At 46.6% G+C, this 18,952-nt stretch overlaps 1 long non-coding RNA gene across 1 annotated transcript; it reads right to left on the bottom strand.

Moving 5' to 3' along the window:
• Nucleotides 1–76: 76 nt before the first annotated feature.
• On the bottom strand, nt 77–10,030 carry LOC112991334 (uncharacterized). Its single transcript, XR_003261275.2, has 2 exons — nt 6,847–10,030; nt 77–2,237 (listed from the first exon to the last, which is right to left on the bottom strand). It is a non-coding gene; the product is annotated as an uncharacterized LOC112991334 (long non-coding RNA).
• Nucleotides 10,031–18,952: the final 8,922 nt, after the last annotated feature.

The raw sequence follows: 18,952 nt of genomic DNA, 5'->3' as shown, positions 1-18,952 counted from the left end.
CTCCCAGGATGGGAGAGCCCAGACCTGTAAAGAAACATGCAAGGACTGAATGAGAAAGGAGCCAATCTAAACAATGTATATGTAAAAGAGTTTATTGGAGGAAAACAGGAAGATATTTACAGCAACAGATCCAGCATGTGATCAGCAGAGCAAAGCATCCCTGTCTATCCATGGTTCCTTAAGGATGCAGCAGCCAGAACATCTGCCTGCCCCATTCAGGTCCTTTTATCGCACCGAGGCTGGGAGCCCGGCTTGTGCAGTGAGATCATTCTTATCCTGCACTGGCTCCATAATTCATTCAAACACCTTTTGCACACCAAGTATTCCCAGCAAATTCACACACACTCTAGCTGAGGAGCAGGGAAAAACATCGAGCTGCATGTCCCCTGCAATACTAGGCCAGACTGAACTCTAGGAAAGCAAAACCCTCTTCAGAATTACTTCCCTGATATTTTTCCTCCTAACACTTTCTCCAGTCATTCTCTGTTACTTGCATATGTACTTGCATGTATTGAGATAGGCAGTGCATGCCTGGAAAAATAGCCACAGTGTCACAGAGCTGAGGCACATGTTTGCAAGAAAGTTTGTCCTTTGAAATGTGCAGAAAGCAAGTTATTTGCTACGCCTATCTATCTCCTTTTTTAAACATACCAGCACACAAGGCATAAATTCAATTCCTTTAACAGTGGAGATCTCCATGTGAGTTAGTTATCCAGCCTGGCTAGGATAGAGGACTGGACACTTCTAGAGCCCACTTCACCCAGCTTTCTTGTGATGTCTACCTTTGAAAGAGGTGAATGACAGCCCCTCACAGGCCTGTTTCTCTTTACTGGCAGTACAGGGGGTCTGGATGTAGCTCAGATGTAGACATCTACCTTCTGCCAGGTGATTCCTGCTATAGGGGACTAAACACAGTGTCAATCGATGTGAACAATTTGCAAACAATTGAGAAGCAGACAAATACGTAATTGTGTCTCGTGGCTACTTCTGGATAGCAAACATAATCTATTCAGAGTCTCTTCCCTATCTACTCCTGGATAGTGCATCCATGAGCCTGAGTCAGGTTTACAAATGGTTGGCAAAAAGAAAAACAGGCTGCATTTGAGCCAAACATTATGTTCAGCAAATAAGGCAGTCAGTTTTGCCACGAACACTTGCTGTTCAGTTCCTCCAGCACTCAGAGTTTCCCAGTTCTGCATATGACTGCTATGGGTGGCAGCAGGATGTAGGAACTGACTTTTGCCTCTGAAGTCTAATCTTACGCTTAAATCACAGACTCTAATAAAAGAGCCACAGTGTATTCCGTTCCTATCTATCTGCTCATTAGAAAGTTGCCATTATATTTGGCTCCACTGTTGGGATTGTTCCAAAATAATCTAATTACGAGATCATTGTAGTAAATTGCATTCAGTGGCATAACTCTGAGTCACTGGTTCAGGGCACTTTTCCCGTTCCACTCCAGTGTAACTAATATAACAATGGTGAAGAAAAGCAGAAGAAAGTTACAGTCTCCCAGCGGATGAGACTTAACAGGAAGCCAGCATTTCCAAAGTGAAGAGTGTCATGACTTTTGGGTGCTCAAGTGGAGGCAAGTTCTCCTGGGAACGAGCTCCTGGGAGTGGTCACCAGTTGAGCACCAAAGATCTCCAGTCACTTTTGGAAATGCTGCTTGCCCGCTGTGCAGTCCTCGAGTGGAAGCGAGAGGAGACTGAAACCATCCGAAGGCTTCCAAGGGTTACCCATGTCGTAGCAAATTTCATTCTTCTTAAGAGAAATCTACTTTCTATCTACTTGACCCTTTGGAAAGAAGAAAGAAAAGCCACTTCTCTGTGTCGTGGCAAAAACCTCATCCCACCTTAGGCAAGCCTGCTGCTGGCTGGGGGTGTCTCCACCCTGGCTCCCCAACACACAGCACCAGGATCCCAGGAGGAGGAAGGGGCTCATTCCTTTTCAGTCGTGCCAGGCTCAGCGAAAAGCAGAAAGTTGCAGGTGCCGATCACGGTGCCTGGAAGATGCTCTCACGCTGGCTGCTGCAAGGCGACGAGTCGGCGCAGACCTCGTGAGGGATGGTTGCATCTGGCTCAGTAAGGACTCCCCAAGCTCCTGACAGACCTCAGATGCATCCTCATGCCTTCCGGATGATTCTTCCTGGTTTTCTCCAGTCCCTGTACCGCTCCCGGCGCACAGAGTGGACCAGAGGCCTGGAGAAGCTGGAGTGGTTTGATCTGGAAGCACTGCTGGCAAGGCACAAAGTGAGATATTATTACTGGTGTGAGCCAAGCGCTAGTGTCAAATCTCTTACATCTAGTGGAGGCTCCCAAAAGAATAGAGAATTTTGGCCACCGAAACGGGGTCAGTGTGGCTTCAGCACTGCTGCTGCCAAGAGAAGGGTGAATTGTGGATCCCTGTGGAATGAGGTCAGCATTCCCCAGCATTCAAGGTGCCTGGACTGCAGAGACAGGGGGGAGAGCCTCTCCTAGCTCTAGTCTGAGCATCTAAAGCAGAGATGGGGACCCTCACTGCCTCAGCTGCTGGCAGTCTTGGAAACAGCTGCTGAACTACAGGTGCACAACTGTTGTGAGCTCAGGACCCCATGAACAGCTTGTCAGAGCCCCGAGGACTGTCCCCTTTTAAACTACAGTCACTGAAACCAAGCCCCTTGGCTCTTCAAAGCTTCCACTTCAAATGCTTTCAAGCATAGTTTTTCTTTAAACCACTAACAACATCATGCAAACCTAACATATCTTTGGGCTTTTGCTGTCCTTGTTACAGCCCACTCTTGGTTCTCTCAGTGGATTATCCAGGCTATGGATCAACCACGCCATGTGGAGGGACACCCAGGACGGTCTAGGAGTGCTGGCTCGGCTTCAGAAGCAGCGGGGCTGTGTTGAAGTAGGGCTGTTTGGGTTGACTTATTGGCTCATGCCCACTCTGCCCTGGGGATTTCTACATTCCCTAGATGCTCTGTGCCAGGCTTTTCTTTCTTTACCCCCACCACCACCTTTGTTATCTGTTTTTATATAGCTTTTGCACTATCAGTATCTTTGCTTTGCCTGAATTGTCCTGTACTTCCACTGGCCTGGGTAACAGAGACGCTGTGGGCTGCGTTCCCTGCTGCTGCAAACCTGCGCGAGACAGCTCTGGCTCTGACAGCTGGGTGAAGTGGAAGAAGGTATTTTGTTCAAAGATTTCTGGCAGCATCTAAATAGACTGGCACAGCGAATGTGCATATTCTTCTGCCAGTGGGGAGGGTGATGTGGAGCACGACGGAGAGTCTGTAGGAATTTCCAGTGAAATTAGTAGAGGGTGAGCCGAGTCCCCTCTCCATCCCTGCACGAGGGGCAGCGCAACGGTGATCTCTGGGGCTGGCTGCTGGAAACCTCTTGCCGTTCTAGGTTCTGCTCAGAACTGCTCCTTCTACAGTCCCCAGTGGTTTTGTCAATAAACATCACCCAGATTTAATTTCACAGCTTGCCCATAAGCAGGGGAGGGTGACAGTGACGAAAGGCGAGTGGAAGCGGAGTGGGATTGCAGAAGCGGCTGATGAATGGAGGCAGGGAGTGGGGGAGCTGTGAGCCACTTAAGGAGCAGAGGAAAACAGAGCTGGGGGAAAGCTGTGAATGTGAGAAAAAGCTTCTTTACAACCAAGCTTGTTACTATTCAATAGCCACAAAAGGAAGAAGAGCCCTCAAATCCCTGTCTCTGCTGAGGGCACAGTCAAGAGACAGCTCTGCCATGTCCTGATTAGCTTTCTGGTTTATAACTTAATTTCCTAATTGGTTTTCAAATTAATTACTTGAAAAGAACAAGCTGGGGAAGTGGCAGTTCAGGCCCTGTGGCAGTTCAGGCCTTGTGAGACGAAGCTTCACCTCTACAGCACTGGCCCGATTCCAGATCATGCTGGGGAGCGAGATGTCCTTATATCTTTCCCAAGATCTGGCTTGCTGTTATCTCAGGGCTAAGCTCTTATGGAAAGGTTTTGGATGACTTCCTTGGCAATGTCTGCAAATCCTTCCTAAAATTAAATAAGCTCAGATCTCGGATTGCACCAGCCAGTCACTCACATCCCTCCCAGCATGCGATCGTAATAAGCAGCGCCGAGGCACTAAGCACTGCGAGGAGCTCGGAGGGCTGCAGGCACAGCGGGAGCGGCGAGCGTGGTCCACCATCCCTGACACCAGGGCTGAGCTCTGCTGCGTGCCCCAGATACATACATTCAGTCTAGTTCGGATGTGGGCGTACAGTCACTTTCTGTCAATTAAACCAAAGCAGATATTAGGGCTGTCTTTATGCTTTAATGGCAGCCTTTTAATCAGGTGCAAGAGGAGAGGTAAGAATTACTTTTTGAGCGAGCAGAAAGTTAGGCAGCCATGCACAGATGGTACTTGGCTCAGCTTTGAATCAGCTGGTATGAAATTCACTTTTGACCTGACTTGTGCTGTCGTACTCCTGAACTGATGCTAAGCGTGATTAAGCTTTCTTGTACTGCTGAGCCAGGGCTTGAACTCTTTGGAGAACCGGGCTACAAATGTGACAACCATTTGTGAGGATTTTGTAAAATGAGCCCTACAATGTGTGAACACCTGGCTCCAGCTGCGCTCTGTGAGCACTGGGAAATCTGGTCTCAAGGGCTCATCGCCTGAGAAAGCTTCTCCAGGCATTGCATTAACGTAACGGGGGCAGCGACTGCTGTGAGCAGGACAGCCACACAGCCTCTGCTCGCCCTCTCACCCTGACCATGACCAGCTTGTTTTGACTCTGCTTAGCCCCTTCCTCAGGTGAGCAAGCTTACAGGCAGGATGAGCCCAGGCTACACCAGAATGACAGTGTCCACGCAGGGTGATCTTAATTCCATTGAACAGATCTTATTTCATCCCTTTATTTTCAAATTCTCCAGGCAGCAGAGCTTCACTTGTCCAAGGTGCAATCTATGAATGACCTGTATGACCAAGAGCATCCTGAGCACCAGAAAAACCAGTGTGCATCTTGTGCAAACTCTCCCCAGGCTCACGTTAAGGCTTACACTTCAGCACGATGAAGATTTGGATCCTTGCTGCACCACCCCCCAGTATGGCAGTCCCTGCTACTGCTACAGCAAAACCTTCTGAGCATCTCCAAATATAATTGCAGCAACTTCCTTGGGTCAGGTACAACAGGAACAGAGAGTTAGGGCAGAGATGGGCTGGGTAAGGCCTGCTGTGACAGCAGTCGGGGTGGGCTGCATGTTCAGCTGAGACTGAGGAGCCTGAGACACCCTGAGGGTGCTGGGCCCTGTACAAATTGTCCTGCTTGGTCCTGCCTTTCCCCCTAGGTAAGGTGGAAGATTGCAAATGAGGCTGGGTTAGATATCAGCTCCCAGAGATTTTTTGTTTTCTGATGGGGAGTGAGTGCCTCATTTTCTTATACTCCCCTGAAAATCTCAGCCTAAGACATTATCCTGGCTGCTGAATGCAAGTTATTTGATAGCTGCTGGTGAATAAAGTGCTTCCACTAGGTTTTCTGCATTACGTCATTTTGCTAGCATTGGTGTCCCTCAGACCTAGAGTGTAAGTTATTTTCCAGTGCCTTCCTGTGCTTCTTCACGAAGACAGCAATGAAATTTGTTTCTGACCTCAATTATAATCCAACCGTCCTATTGCTTTTAAGCTATTCCTCTACTGGGGTTGTCTCCACCCATGGCTGCGTATCCAGTGCAAATCATTTCACCTGTAGCTATAACCAGTGCAAGGTGTAGTTCAGCTTTGCTGATCAGGAAAATCTGCCAGTGAATTTAGCCCTGAATTGCAGATGAAGAAGTTGGTCACTACCCATTGTCTAGCTACTGATTTTCAGCAAGATGTTGGTACCTCCTTACACCACTGCTTGCTCTGTCTCATCTCTTGGAAGTCTCATCTGTGGAGATGCTTTTAACACGTGTACGTGCAGCACCAAGCACACTGTGGCTGTGATTAGTGCTGGGACTGCCACATGTCACAGGATTAGGATAAATAGTGAGTGCTGTTCACTAGCGCTGCAGCAAACAGACCTATAGGAAACTGGGTCACAGGCATCTTTTTAGGTCCAAAGCTAGGAGTGCTATTGCCCGAGATCTGACACGAGGTGAATTGTGGATCCCTGGCTGGGAGTCTCTTTAACCATGCAGCTGATGGATAGCTGTCAAAATCACTTTCATTATAAAAACGCAACAATGTTAAGATCACAGTTACCCCAAACATCATTACAATGCTAGACTACGCAATACCTGAACAATATTTGCAGAGACATATTTAAATTTTAAGGACATGCTGGGTTTTTCTCTTACATCCTTATTTCTATGCCCTGTTTTTGCTGCTGGGTAGAAACAAGAAAGAGATTAGTGTAGCGGGCACAGCCCAAGGGGTGGGAGGAGACAGAGAGATAGTGACATATACTGTAGTGATTTAATATAAAATACTCTGATTATGAAGAGTCTCTAGAGGTTTGTGTCTCATTGATGACTATCACGCATGAAGTGCAGCTGCTGCGCTACCCACATTTTCTCTTTGAGGTATGTTGATTGGGAACCTGAGTCACAGAAAATGTGCTGAGTTACAGCACGTCTCCGTAAAATAACAGTTCACAGGTATATGTATCCGTGAGTGCGTCCAATCCACGATACACTCAGACAGCGCAGCTCCAAGAGATTAACAGACCTAATCCTACCACTATCCTACATGTGTATATCCGCATGTATATATATACACATATACATGCACACATTTGTAAGGACTGATATATGTATATAAAAGGCAATCATCCCCATCAAAACACACCTGCATCAAGAACTGAGCTATCCACCTTTTGAAAACGTAATACGCATTAGCTCACCTAGAAGACCAGACCGGACCCGCTTGCTTCTTCGGCTTGGCTACTTGCTTTTGGTACTCCATCCAGCCACTGACCAGCTCATGGAGGATCATCACATACAGGAGGAAAATAAGAATCCTGGGGTCCATTCGTGGCACTTCGGGGTCTGCTTCATTGGGTACAGGAGACATTTGATCCAGAGCGGTGGAAGGTCAGCTGGAGGGGTGCAGTTCCTGCTGGCAGGGCTCTCGGAGACGGGGGGAGATGGAGGGATGGAAAAGCTCGCTGCTGAAGAGGAGCCTTGCTGGCTGGGTTCGTGCAGAATGAATTAATGCTGTAAAAAATCTCCCGAGGGATGAGAGGCTGGTGCCTATTGCATGAAGCAGCATAAACACAGCTGTAGAGGTTACAGCGTTTCCTTTAACAGGGTGGATTACATCCTCTGAGGCTCCTTTCTTTTTGTCTGCCTCTCACTCCTGCTTTGTCTGCATTACTCTGCAGCCATGAGCTTCCTACACTTTTATCACAGGAGCAGCCCAGCTTCGGCAGCGCCCCTTTGATTGGCTGCGGTGGGGAAGAGTTGGCTGCCGTGCCCGCAAGCCTGGAACGGGAGCCCTGTCTAGCTGTAAAGAATAAATTAAAACCCCCAGTCAATGACTAGGGATTCTCCTAGCTGTCTCTTTCCAGTATCTTGGGATTTTGGGCTGCAGGGAGCCAATGTTGATTTTGAGTGTTACTGAGTGTTTTGCAGCTGGGAAATCTTTTCTTCTGCTTGCTTTTTTCACATTCTTATTTTCTTCCCTGTGCCGTTACTCCTTATCTAACTCTTCAGCTGCTATTCCCCCATGGTAAAGCTCTGGAGGGGTACATGAGGTGCAGGAAAGTCCTGGTGCCACAGCTTCCAGTCTTTTCCACACTCCAGCTCCTCTCCCAGCCCCTTGACCTCTTTCTTTTTAGCAGTGTAGGAACTTGTTCAACTGAGATTTGTTTGTGACACTAGCGCATTTAAGTGCCCCCCCCCCCTTCACCTTTGGAGAGCCTCAGGACTCTATACCATACACTTGCCTCATATTTCTAGCAGGATAAAGCCATAATCCAGCCTTGTTTAGACACCTGTATATAAGGAACAAAAAAATAACCACCCCTTTTTTCATTGTTTAAAATCAACCCTTATCTATATCTATCTTCTGTTTCTGAGAGCATTTTACACAAAATTCATGCTATTTTAGTGAAACTTTACCATGAGTGAAACAGGAAGCCCTCAACAATTATTTAAATGTCAGGAATATCTAGAAATGAGAGGGCAGATAAAACAATTTAACTTTACTTAATGGAGCATTACAGAAGAGCAGGCCCAGATGAGGGGCAAATATAGTGACTCATGACCCTTAACTCTACAGCACCTATGTAAATACATAAACTGCTAGGCTTGCGATGTAACACAGTATATTGTCTGACACACTGGTCAATGTGATACTTCGAGGACAGGCACAACAGCCACATAAAACACAATTTTGCAATAAACTTACCATGAGGAAGTTTTTCCTTAGCTAACTCAGGTTATGGTACCTGCAGGTTCAACACTTGAGGTTAGACATTCCTCAGAAACTTTTGCCCTTTCGAATGTAATCGCAGGCAAGTGCACAGGAGCCATGTATTTGATAGTTTTATATTAAATACAGAAAGATAAATTTAATGCATATTAAGGGATGCTAATTACTCAATATGTCTGCACGTTAAATAAACCCAATACTAGTAACAACGTCCCAGTCAAATGTGCAGCTCTAAGTATTGTGTGACTTTTCTTCAGCTAACTAATGTTCTTCTTTCATTTATGGATCCAGAAGAGCTGAATAACTCCCTAATTTAGGAGGAGGTCTTACGAACGTGTGTGAGTAAGTGAATGAAATAAACAAGAACTGGAGGTGTTCTAGCAACTACAAAAATGGGAATACTTGAAGTTCACCATGAAAGGATAGTGGAACCATGTTTCTATAGCAACAGAGGCAGTTGCCAGGCTGCAGGAGATAGGTTTTGATGTACGGTGCAAGTCATACAGTGAGGGATTTTAGACTAAAGACAACACTGATATTTTATACATATGCAATTTGAATGAATAAAGAGAAGTAACTCCTTTGTTCCAGGGAAGAGCAGCTTTTTCTGCATAATCAAAGAAAGAAATTCCTGGGGTAAGACTGGCTGGATAACACATTACAACTTAGTTCTAATTTTATATCAGGTGCTGCATCTTATGAATACACTTTCAAAAAAATGGGAAAAAAAAAAAGATCTGCTTGTTGCTGAATGTTACAGCTTCATTGACTAATGTTCCTTTGAAAATCCCAACGGATTGTACATTTAACCATGCTGCCTCTGCTCTTTGCCATCTGGAATATTCAAGCAAAAACTGTCTAGGTCTGAAAATTTTCTTAAGTCCTTAAAAAGTTACCTGAATTTTAAACAATTTTAGACTCCAGTTTAAAATTTCACCAGTTCATTCTTAATGCTATGTAAGGCAGAAAGCTGATAATCCGTGAGTTATTATCAAAACTCTTAATATGACAGAGGGTTTCCAAACAGCTTAGTGACTAGTCACAAGCAAGAAGTTAATTCACAAATAATTCAAAAAAGTAATTAAAAAGTCTTATTTTGCAGAGAACACTTCCAGTGAGTAATTTGATCAACTCTACTGAAAATCACAGTTAGTTTTGTTCCAGAGAACTATCTCAGGCAAATGAAATATTTCTCCTTTGATCTGCTTCACCTTGCCACTAGGAATGACAGTTATGTTTGTTTAGGGATTACGTACAGTTAGATATTGCTAAATACACTGGAGAGTGTGCTTGGGGGACAGTGGCCACGTCTGACTGAAGCGCGCTTATGCCAATTTGGATTTTTGGAAATCTGCTCCAGTCCTCAGGAATAGAAGAAGAAAAGACCTGGCTATTGTTTCTCTTCATCAGGCATTTTATCCCACGAGTGCTAGCTGGTGGCTAGAGAAGCAGCACTGATCTGAGAGCACCCCACACTGCACCACGGACCAGAGCTCTCAGGGCGGCTTTGGGCCTACAAGCAATAGCAGCCCCGTCCCGTGCGTACCAGGCCACTTTCTTATTCTCCCTGCTTAGCTCCTCCCTTCCGGCTCCATTAAACAGGGAGCACCGAGTGCAGCCGGAGGCCCTGCGCCGGGAACAGCCCCCAGGACCCGGCAGGGAGCCGCCGGCACCAGCCCCGCGGCTGCGGGGAGAGGCAGGAGCGCCCGCGCCGGCCGCAGGGCGGAACTAGCCGTGGTGCTGAAGGGCCCCTCCGGCGGGCGGGCGGCGGGGACGGAACGGCGGGAGGCCGCCTGGAACCAGCGGGGGACACACAGGGATGGTTCCGGCCCCGGAACGGTGGACACGGAGCATTCCACCCCTGGAATGGTGGGAGACCAAGCGTTCCACTGTTGGAACGCCAGGACACACAGACAACGAGCATTCCAGCCCAGAATACCGGGACACTAAGGGTTGTGCCCTGGGAACGGTGGGACACAGAGACACTGAGCATTCTCCCTCTCCATGGCATCCCACCAAGACACCAAGAGTTCTGCCCTGGAACACCGAGCATTCCACCCTTGGCACATTGGGACACCGAGTATTCCAGCAGGCTGCTGAGACACTGAGTGTTCCACACGGGAATGCCAGGACATCAAGCGTTCCATCCCTGGAACAGCAGGATGCCACACATTCCACCCCTTGGACGTTGGGCCACCAAGTGGTTCCAGCCCCTGGTGCACTGGGACACTGTTCTGCCTCCCCAGGGTCCCGCCAAGTCGTCCACCCCAAGCGTTCTACTCCAGTACCTTGGGATACTAAGCATCCAGCCCCAGCGTGCCAGGACACTGAGCGTTCTGAGGACAGGCCAATCGGGGTCCCAACATTCCCAAGGAGGGTCCTTCCCCCTGCACCCCTCCCTTAAGCCACCCAGCTTCCTGCTCTTCCCTAGCCTGTCTGACATGGGCATGGGGCCTTAACCCATGCCCAGGTCCCCATGAAGACAGAGTATTTCCCCCACCCCCAGTGAGGTCTGTGGGATCTGTGCAAGCTCAGTAGCTCCCCAGATGGGCGCTTAAATCCATAGCCTTGAGACCCTCCTGCCTAGGTTAGGAGGAAGCATAAGCTCCTGCTTCAATTTACTAAGGCAGATAATGTCCACGTAAAAAGGCAAGAAGCAGTTAGCAAGATTGCTAGAGTCTCCTAAGGGTTTTGCGTGAAAATTAATTGGGCTATTGTGCACTTTGCTAGTCAGGACTATGAGATGGACATGCCAATAAAATGTATACACAAGACTACCATGTAACATAGGTACCTGTACGCTGAAACAGACCTGCAGGCTAGGGCATTGATCTGCTTCTCGAGTAGTCCACTGTTCTGCAAAATGCTTTTAATGAAGAGGCAGGTCCTCAGACACATCATCTTTCTCTTCTGCTTTCTTTTCAGACAACTCTGCTTGTACAAAAAATGACAAATAGGGCAAAGATGGTTAAAGGCTGTATGAAAGAAGTAGGGTTTAAAGAAGAGTTCTCCAAGCCTGAACTGAGAGGGGAGCAGGACCTGTGAGAATATCAGAGAGAATATCAGAGAGTCTGGGACTCAGACAGACTCTGAAAAACAAAAGAAAATGAAGAGCAGGCTCTGGGGTGCAAAGTGACCTGCCTCAGGGTTGGCAGGGCAGAAACTCACGCAGAGGACAACTTTTTCAGCTCACATTTAAGCAGCAGCAACAGGTCCTACAACATAGCTAAGCCACTGATACACTGACAAAATCTCATTCTTCGACAATGGAAGTAGTAGCAGCAGCACATGAAGGTCTGCAATTACTTTGTGAAGCCAGGATGAAAATGAGGCCAGGCTCTTTTGTCCAATATGCTCATTCCAGCTAGTTGGGCATAAAGAAAAATCCAGAATATGTGAGCCATCACTGAGCCCTTCTTGCACTGCAAGTGGCGACTCCAAGGAGCATCTCCAGTGGTCTCACTGCTGCAGCATCCCATTCTTCTGGGCTGTATATTGCTAGAACAAAGGGGCTGAGGAGCAGGACTGTGTCATCCTGCTACTCAAGGCCAATTTTCCTCTTTGTTGGATAATAACTTGGGCCTCTTTACAACTAAAAAGATTTTTAAAAGGGAGCTGGTAGGGGCCAGCCAGCATTTATTTTCATTCCAGCCCTAAAGGGCCCACTGCAACACCAAAGACCACTTTCCCTCAGGCTCCTTGGAAGCACCTCTCTCCTGATTCTTCCACTTGGAAGGTGGCACAACTGACAAACAAGCTGGGGAATCCACCCTTCTAAGGCTGGCCACTGACCCAGAACTCTCACGCACTCCAAACTGCATCACACAAAGGCAGCAATAAAGGTTTGGGGGCAGTAGGTCAGGGATGACCTAAACTGTGTGTTTGACTTGTTGCAATTACTAGCTTTTTACAAGAAACTTCTGAGCTCCACTGAAAGGACAGTGATCTATGTTCCTCTTGTAGGGGGCCCCAAAATCTGCAGGGATTCATCTAGCTAACAGGATAGTTAAGGACAGCAAACCTTTGACTTCCCTCACATAGGCCAAACCAGAAGATCAGACCAAGCAGCTCCTACAACAGGTTACAGTGCACAGTCCAAAACTCCTGTGGCGTCCAGAAGATACGGTGATCCCCCATAGCCAGCAGTCAGACCACAAGCATCTGCAACTGTAAACACTTCTACTTAGATATAGTACCAGTAAAGAAGGTGAATCTGAGGTCCTAGAATCTGATGTCTTCAAATATCCCCTGAACAGCTCCCTACTGGGGACCTTCCTGCATCTCCAGTGCTTTTCTTTAGCCAAAGCCCATGAACGTAGTTCTGCTGGGACAGGTCAGATGGTAGACAGATTTGGCAGATTCTCTGTGCTTTGGCCTCTCTTTGTCAATGAGCCTCCTTGTAACAAGCCCTTTGTAATTACATGGTTGTCCATTAGAGATTAAACAGAGACCATGACACTCATTCCGAGTAGACCATCAGCTGGTAACAAATCTGGCTATGACTTACTGGATCAGATGTATTGTTGTTGCTTCCCAGGCATCATTTCACGAGTGGAGCAGGTCACTAATGATCCCAGCCAAACTACTCTGACATCCTGAATGAGACTTCCAGTTTAGGTCGGGGAATGAACTTTACCTGCAGACATGTCTGACTCTTTCCTTTCTCGTTCACATCTAGTGTGTCCTTCCTAAACTCAGGAGAAGTCAAATGGATCTAGAACCAGAGAGGAAAGTGGAGATAAAACTGCCAGCATAGCCAGAAGACAGCAGACCACCACAAATGGAAAGGCAAAATGATTTCCAGAGAGTTAAAAAGAGGTACTGCACTATCTGACAGCACCTTCTGTAGCCTTGAACGAGTCAATAGTTAGTAAATTAAAGGCCAATGAACAGATATTCTGAGCTGTATTTCTTTTGAGGATTTTAACTGATCTTACCTACAAATGTGGTTGAAAAAGCAGTCATATAAAACTAGCATTATTAATCATCAGATTGTTTTGTATATGTATTTATGAGTCATCACCAGGATTTTAGCAACATTTCACACTTTTTAATTCTGTTAACCCTGATCAGCCAACGCAGCTTTGGAAGAGCAAATTGATGCTAGTCTGAGGAAAAAATACCAAAATAATCATCTCCTGAGTTCTGGATTTTTTTGTGGCAATGATGTAAGAACCATACAGTTTAGTTTGACTCAGACTGGATGGGTGGTTACAGGAATTATCTTTCTTATTTCCTCGCCATAGTCATTATCATGACCTAATAAACAAGGAAAGACACTGATACTCACTTCTGTGAAGCTGCTTTTAACACAGTCAGACACAAGAAGAGCAGCAGCTGTGGTCTGATACTGCTCTTTTCTGAGCACAGGCTGAGCCCTGCTGATCAGGAGAAGTGGTGATGTGAAGTCATCTCGCTGTACCAGTTTATAACCCCAGCTGAGATACCTTTGCCCAACGTGCTATTGTTTTACGAGAAAAGGAAGTTGGTTTCTCTGTGTCCAGTTGTTTAGCTTTGTCCTTCCCACCAAACTCCCCTTGCACGTCTGGCAGGCCAAAACCTGCCCACACAGGTTGTTTAGCTGCTTTCTGTGAAATTATCCCACAGACAAGTTGGACTGATCTCATTCTTTAGGATGGTCTGTAAATACTGACAGATAACTCTTCATCCACTGATGGTCCTTCTCACACTACAGAGGATGGTATTAGCCACGTTTTAAAATATTCCCCTAGAAAGTACGAAACTTTCCAATGTCAGTGTTTCCTACCAGATTAGGGGCTGACCTATGAACCTAGCACAAAACTAAAAGAAGTTTGTAAGCGAATTCCCAGCACACAAGAACCACAATAAGCAAATATAAACTACTCACGACCTGTATGAAAGCCAGGCCACTAAACACCCTAAGCTGAACTGTGGTTTACTCCCAAGCAGAGAGCACCGAGCTGTAGACAGAGCAACCCAGACAGAGCCACGGCTTGAGTGCACACACAACCACATAACACCCTTCTGCCCAGCCAAGCAGCCAAACCAGGGCCCAGGTGAAGCGCAGAGGGGCTTTTCTCACATGAACCATGGCTGTCAACAGCTCTGAGGAAAGGCTCACATATAGAAACAGCATCTCTAGTTACCCCAGCCCCTTTCTCTACCTGAGGACAAAGAGACACACAAAAAACTTCCATTCAAAATGTCTCCCTAGCCAAATTCATTGTGGCTGTGTAACTGCAGCTGTATTTCATTTAATCCAGGTAGAAGGATGCTGTGCTCTGACACGCAGGCTGCAGGAGCCTAGGTTCCTATTGGACTCAGTTTGGAAGCTAGGACAAATGCAGAATATCCTGCTACACTGGCTTTAAGACCATGATGTCTCAGCCTCTCTTAGTAACCCCACTAGAAGGGTTAAGCCTTCTGACCTTAGATGGAAAAGATGTCTTCAATTTACACTGCATTGTTCTGTGGGATCAGATAAGGGAGGGGAGACAAGGGCACTGCAGACAATGGCGATAACATTAACAGGCTCCCCAGGGCAAGAGGTAAAAAGAGGAACTGAAAAAGAGCAGTGGATGCAGAGGATGCCCACGAATGGCAGAGCCTGGAGCAACCATGGATATGAAACCCTGTCTGAGGTGCCTTCAATATTGGGAGTGACCTGAACTTGGGTGGAGCTGCCCCTAGTCCCTGTCTTGCAGCCAGCTGAAGCTCAAAGCTGACTTGACCCTTGTTTTTACTGCTGAGCTTGACTCTAGTAGGGAGCACTGGCAAGGATGCCCAGAAGATGTCTGTGGGTCACAGTCACAGGGATGGAGCTCAGACCAACCCATGAGCCCTTCTGGATTCAGCCCTTGTTAACATAATAATGTGACTGGGAAATAAAGGGGGGAAAGCTAGGTTGAGAACACAGAGATCTCTGCAGGCTGCAGTGGGATCTGTCAGAGCTGCAAAATTACCTGTGCAGAAATACTCACTCCTTATGTAAAGCTGCTCCATCGAGACATCTCTCCAGAGAGACAGTTGCATTAATGATTGTGCTTGTATTCCAGGACAGATCTTTCACCATTTTACAATGGAAAACAAAGTAGCATCTGCATACCATATATATAAATTGCAAGAAAGGTCAGAAACCACCTAAATCACCCCACACTGCTCATTTAGCTCTCTGCTTCTGGAAGAGATCCAGCGTGTTCACGCGTGGGTTGTTGCAAAGCTCCTGCCCCACTCAGCCCTGCTGTCCCAAACAGTGCTGGCAGCACTGCTGGTACCACTGCTAGTTATTTCCAAACACTGTTTTTCTTTGACTGAGACAGTTCCAGGGAAGGTAGATCTAAAACAGTATTTAGAGCATCTAGAAGCATATTTATACATTTATACTACAGGCAAAATCTGTGCTGTCCTCCATCCTGAAAAGTCTGAATTCTATGAAAAAGGAGTCAGCAAGATTGTTCACATCATTTAATTTTCTGGGCTAGACACAATTCTTCCAAAGTCAAAGACATTCATCTCAAGGGAAGCTGGGTAAGGGGATCCTCACTTACAGTGAAAGTCACGTACCACATCTCCCACCATGGGCAATTCATCAGAATTAACCTCCAGGTGGACTGCAAAGCCCAAACCATGTAGCAGCTCTTCCAGAAAAGTATCTCGGAGAGTGATAATTCAGGAGAGGGATAATTCAGCATTTCCTGCTGCATGGCATCTGCTGTTAGACATTGTTAGACTTTCCTTTTAATTGCATGTTTCCTTCCAGCCATCTGCATTACTACCCATTGTTTCTGACCACTTTTCAAATGCATCTACTGCCCACAGCAGCAAGGGAGAACAGAGTATTCTGCCAACAAGCAGATACTTTTGAGCATTCAGATATGTAAAGATGCATGACAATGCCTTCAGATTGCTGGGTCTCCACTTCTTTTTATCCTTTAAGTTATAGCCCGATGAAGCCTTTCCTTATAATAGTTTGAGATGCGATTGTGCGGGACTATTTAGGAAATATTGTCAATGGGTTTAAAATCAGGACTTGGCAGCCAGCACTCTCTAGGAAGTTGATTTTTTTCTTCTTTTCCACCAAGTTTAGGCTTAACCCAGAGAAGTCCAGGAGTTACAGACTATCAGAATCCAGCCCTCCTTTTCAGAAAGAGGCTTCTTTTTACGTGTGGAAAATGGAAATGGAAAGGGTGCACCAGGGAGTTGTTGCACCCTTAATGATCCTAATAAAGCCTTCACATTCCTGGAGTTGTTCTTAATCTTAAAAAAAAAAAATCTTTTGAATACTTGGTCTATCATGAGGCTCCTCAGTTTTCCTGTAGTCCTCCCACCACCTCAGAGTAAGGAAGGCATGAGAGATAATGGCTTCTGTTTAAATTCTTGAGACTCCTCCTAAAGCAAGGTTTAAATGACTAAGTTGGATGGGTGTCTGTGGGAAATTAGCAGCCTATATAGTAGGGAGGTACTAAAATACCTTAATGGCTCTGAGGTCACCTGTGGAGTTTTTTGTTTAGTAAAGTGCTTCTAATTCTTATGAGCACATTGCAAATGAGCAGGACTTAGATAGATGTTGCTAAAACACTGACATGGCAGCTGCAAGAACCACCTGAGGGTTTTCTTCCTGAGTCAGGCTACGGTGTGGCTCTTGCAAGCACAGAGCATGCTGCTATCCCACTGCTTCTCTTTTCTGTCTTCCAGGAGAAATCCACTGAGCAACTCATCTGGTGAGCTGCTGGAAAATTTTTCAAGGTCAGGCACATTTTGCATCTCACACAGAATGTCAGAGCTGACACACAAGGCCAGCAAGTTAGTGCTGCTCAGCAAAAGGATGTGTGCACGCCAAGGGAAAGGCTCTGCTCTTCCCTGAAAAGGAGCAGTAAAGCAAAGACAGAGGTATCACCCCAGCCTCAGGGAGCTCCAGGGAAGCAGGGCAGCTGAAGGAGGTGAAGGCAAGGAAAAGCAGGCGCAAGAGCAAGGGTTCAGTTTGAGCCTAACATCAGCATGTTCGGGTAAGCAGACACTGCGGGCTGCTGATGGCAAAGTCATCAGGAGAGGGAGGCCATCAAAGGACCTTGCTCTTAATCCACCGAATAAGAAAAATGCCACAGGAAGTTGCTTAGCTGCTGTGACAACTGCAGGGATCAACACTGCCCAAAGATTTGCAGGGGGAGGAGGAGGAAACAGCAACAGACTTGCTGAAATGCAAAGCCAGGATGGTCAGGACCCCTCAACGGCATGGGGCAACCGAGGTCATGCTGGTACCATTCCCAGATTGACCTTCCACTCAGGCCTGATGAAGGCACACACCGGGAACTAATGCCTGCAGTGTCCTCACGGCAAAAGTCCAATCAGTCCGAGAAGTTGGGCCTACTTGCTTCCACAACACAGCCCCAGTAGCCAACTTTTAAAATCACTACAAGAACAATTTGATGGGGTTTCAAGGCACTTCAGTAGTAATGAGAAAAATCAGGAAAGGTGTATGTTCTCTGGGACTGACAACCTCTGTCTCTTTCCATGGAATCCACCAGGACCAGAAGTCCTCTTTTCATAGTCTGATGATGAACAGGTACAGCAGATGAGGTAGAGAACACCACATCACAGGAAAACGTAGTGCATGTTTCTCTGCTGTACTATGGGCTGCTGAAATGATTAAGATCAGAAAACGTGATTATTTGTTTTCTGAAGCTTTAAATATTTGAGAAAGGAAACGCTGTGATTTTTGTCAGTATACATCAATAAGTTTTCTTATAAGGCTCATCCCGATGTATTTCCAGACCCGTTCCCTGAAGCTACATTGGTAAAGAACATACTGGGATAGTGTTTGGGGAAGCACAGAGCCTCCCTGCAGGAACTCACCTCTGCCACTCAATAGTCTTGGTGGAAAGCAGCAGAGGACTAGTCACTCGTAAGCCTGATCTCCTGCTCCTTGTTTTGGCCAAATGTTCAGCTTTACCTGAGGCATCACAGTGGGCTGAGGCATGAAATTAGAAAAATAAGAGATTTTTGCTTCTAGCATTAAACATGAAAGACATGATGGGCCTGACTCTTATACTTGAGTTAAGGCAGGGGAGATGACTGTAAAAGACTGTGTTCTCAGTGCCAGGGCTATCTCGAGGTCTGCCCAGCCTTAACAGTTAACAGCTGATCCCTGGCAATTGCTGGCAATGTCAAAGAACTGGTCACTCCATGGGCAAGGTAGAACCACATCGCCTTAAGAGCAATAAGCGAGCTGGCAGCAGTAACTTGTTAATCCACCACAAGAGAGTAGCTCCAGCTGGTCTGCTGGCAGGCCTGTGCTCCAGAGCCAGATGCGCAGGGATTGCAGAGGTGAAGTTCAGGACAGCCCCAGTTTTCCATTCACCCCTTCAAGAACACAGGCCAGACATACAGGCTACATGTGTTCCCAAACCTGGCCACTGAAGTTCAGGAAAGGAATCAAGCAGATATAGACAAAACACATACTGCATACTTCCTCACCTCATTTCATTCACTGCTTGACTGCTTTTTTCGCTTTAAGAGAGAAATCTCTATCATCTTGCTCATAACTGGTCTCTCTTTTGAATCAGGAACTCACTGTCCTATCTGGCCAGTGTCCC

This window comes from Dromaius novaehollandiae, chromosome 20, assembly GCF_036370855.1.
Source record: "Dromaius novaehollandiae isolate bDroNov1 chromosome 20, bDroNov1.hap1, whole genome shotgun sequence".
Classification (NCBI taxonomy): domain Eukaryota; kingdom Metazoa; phylum Chordata; class Aves; order Casuariiformes; family Dromaiidae; genus Dromaius; species Dromaius novaehollandiae.
The sequence above is the reverse complement of the archived record's forward strand: the minus strand, read 5'-3'. Positions and strand labels throughout refer to the sequence as shown.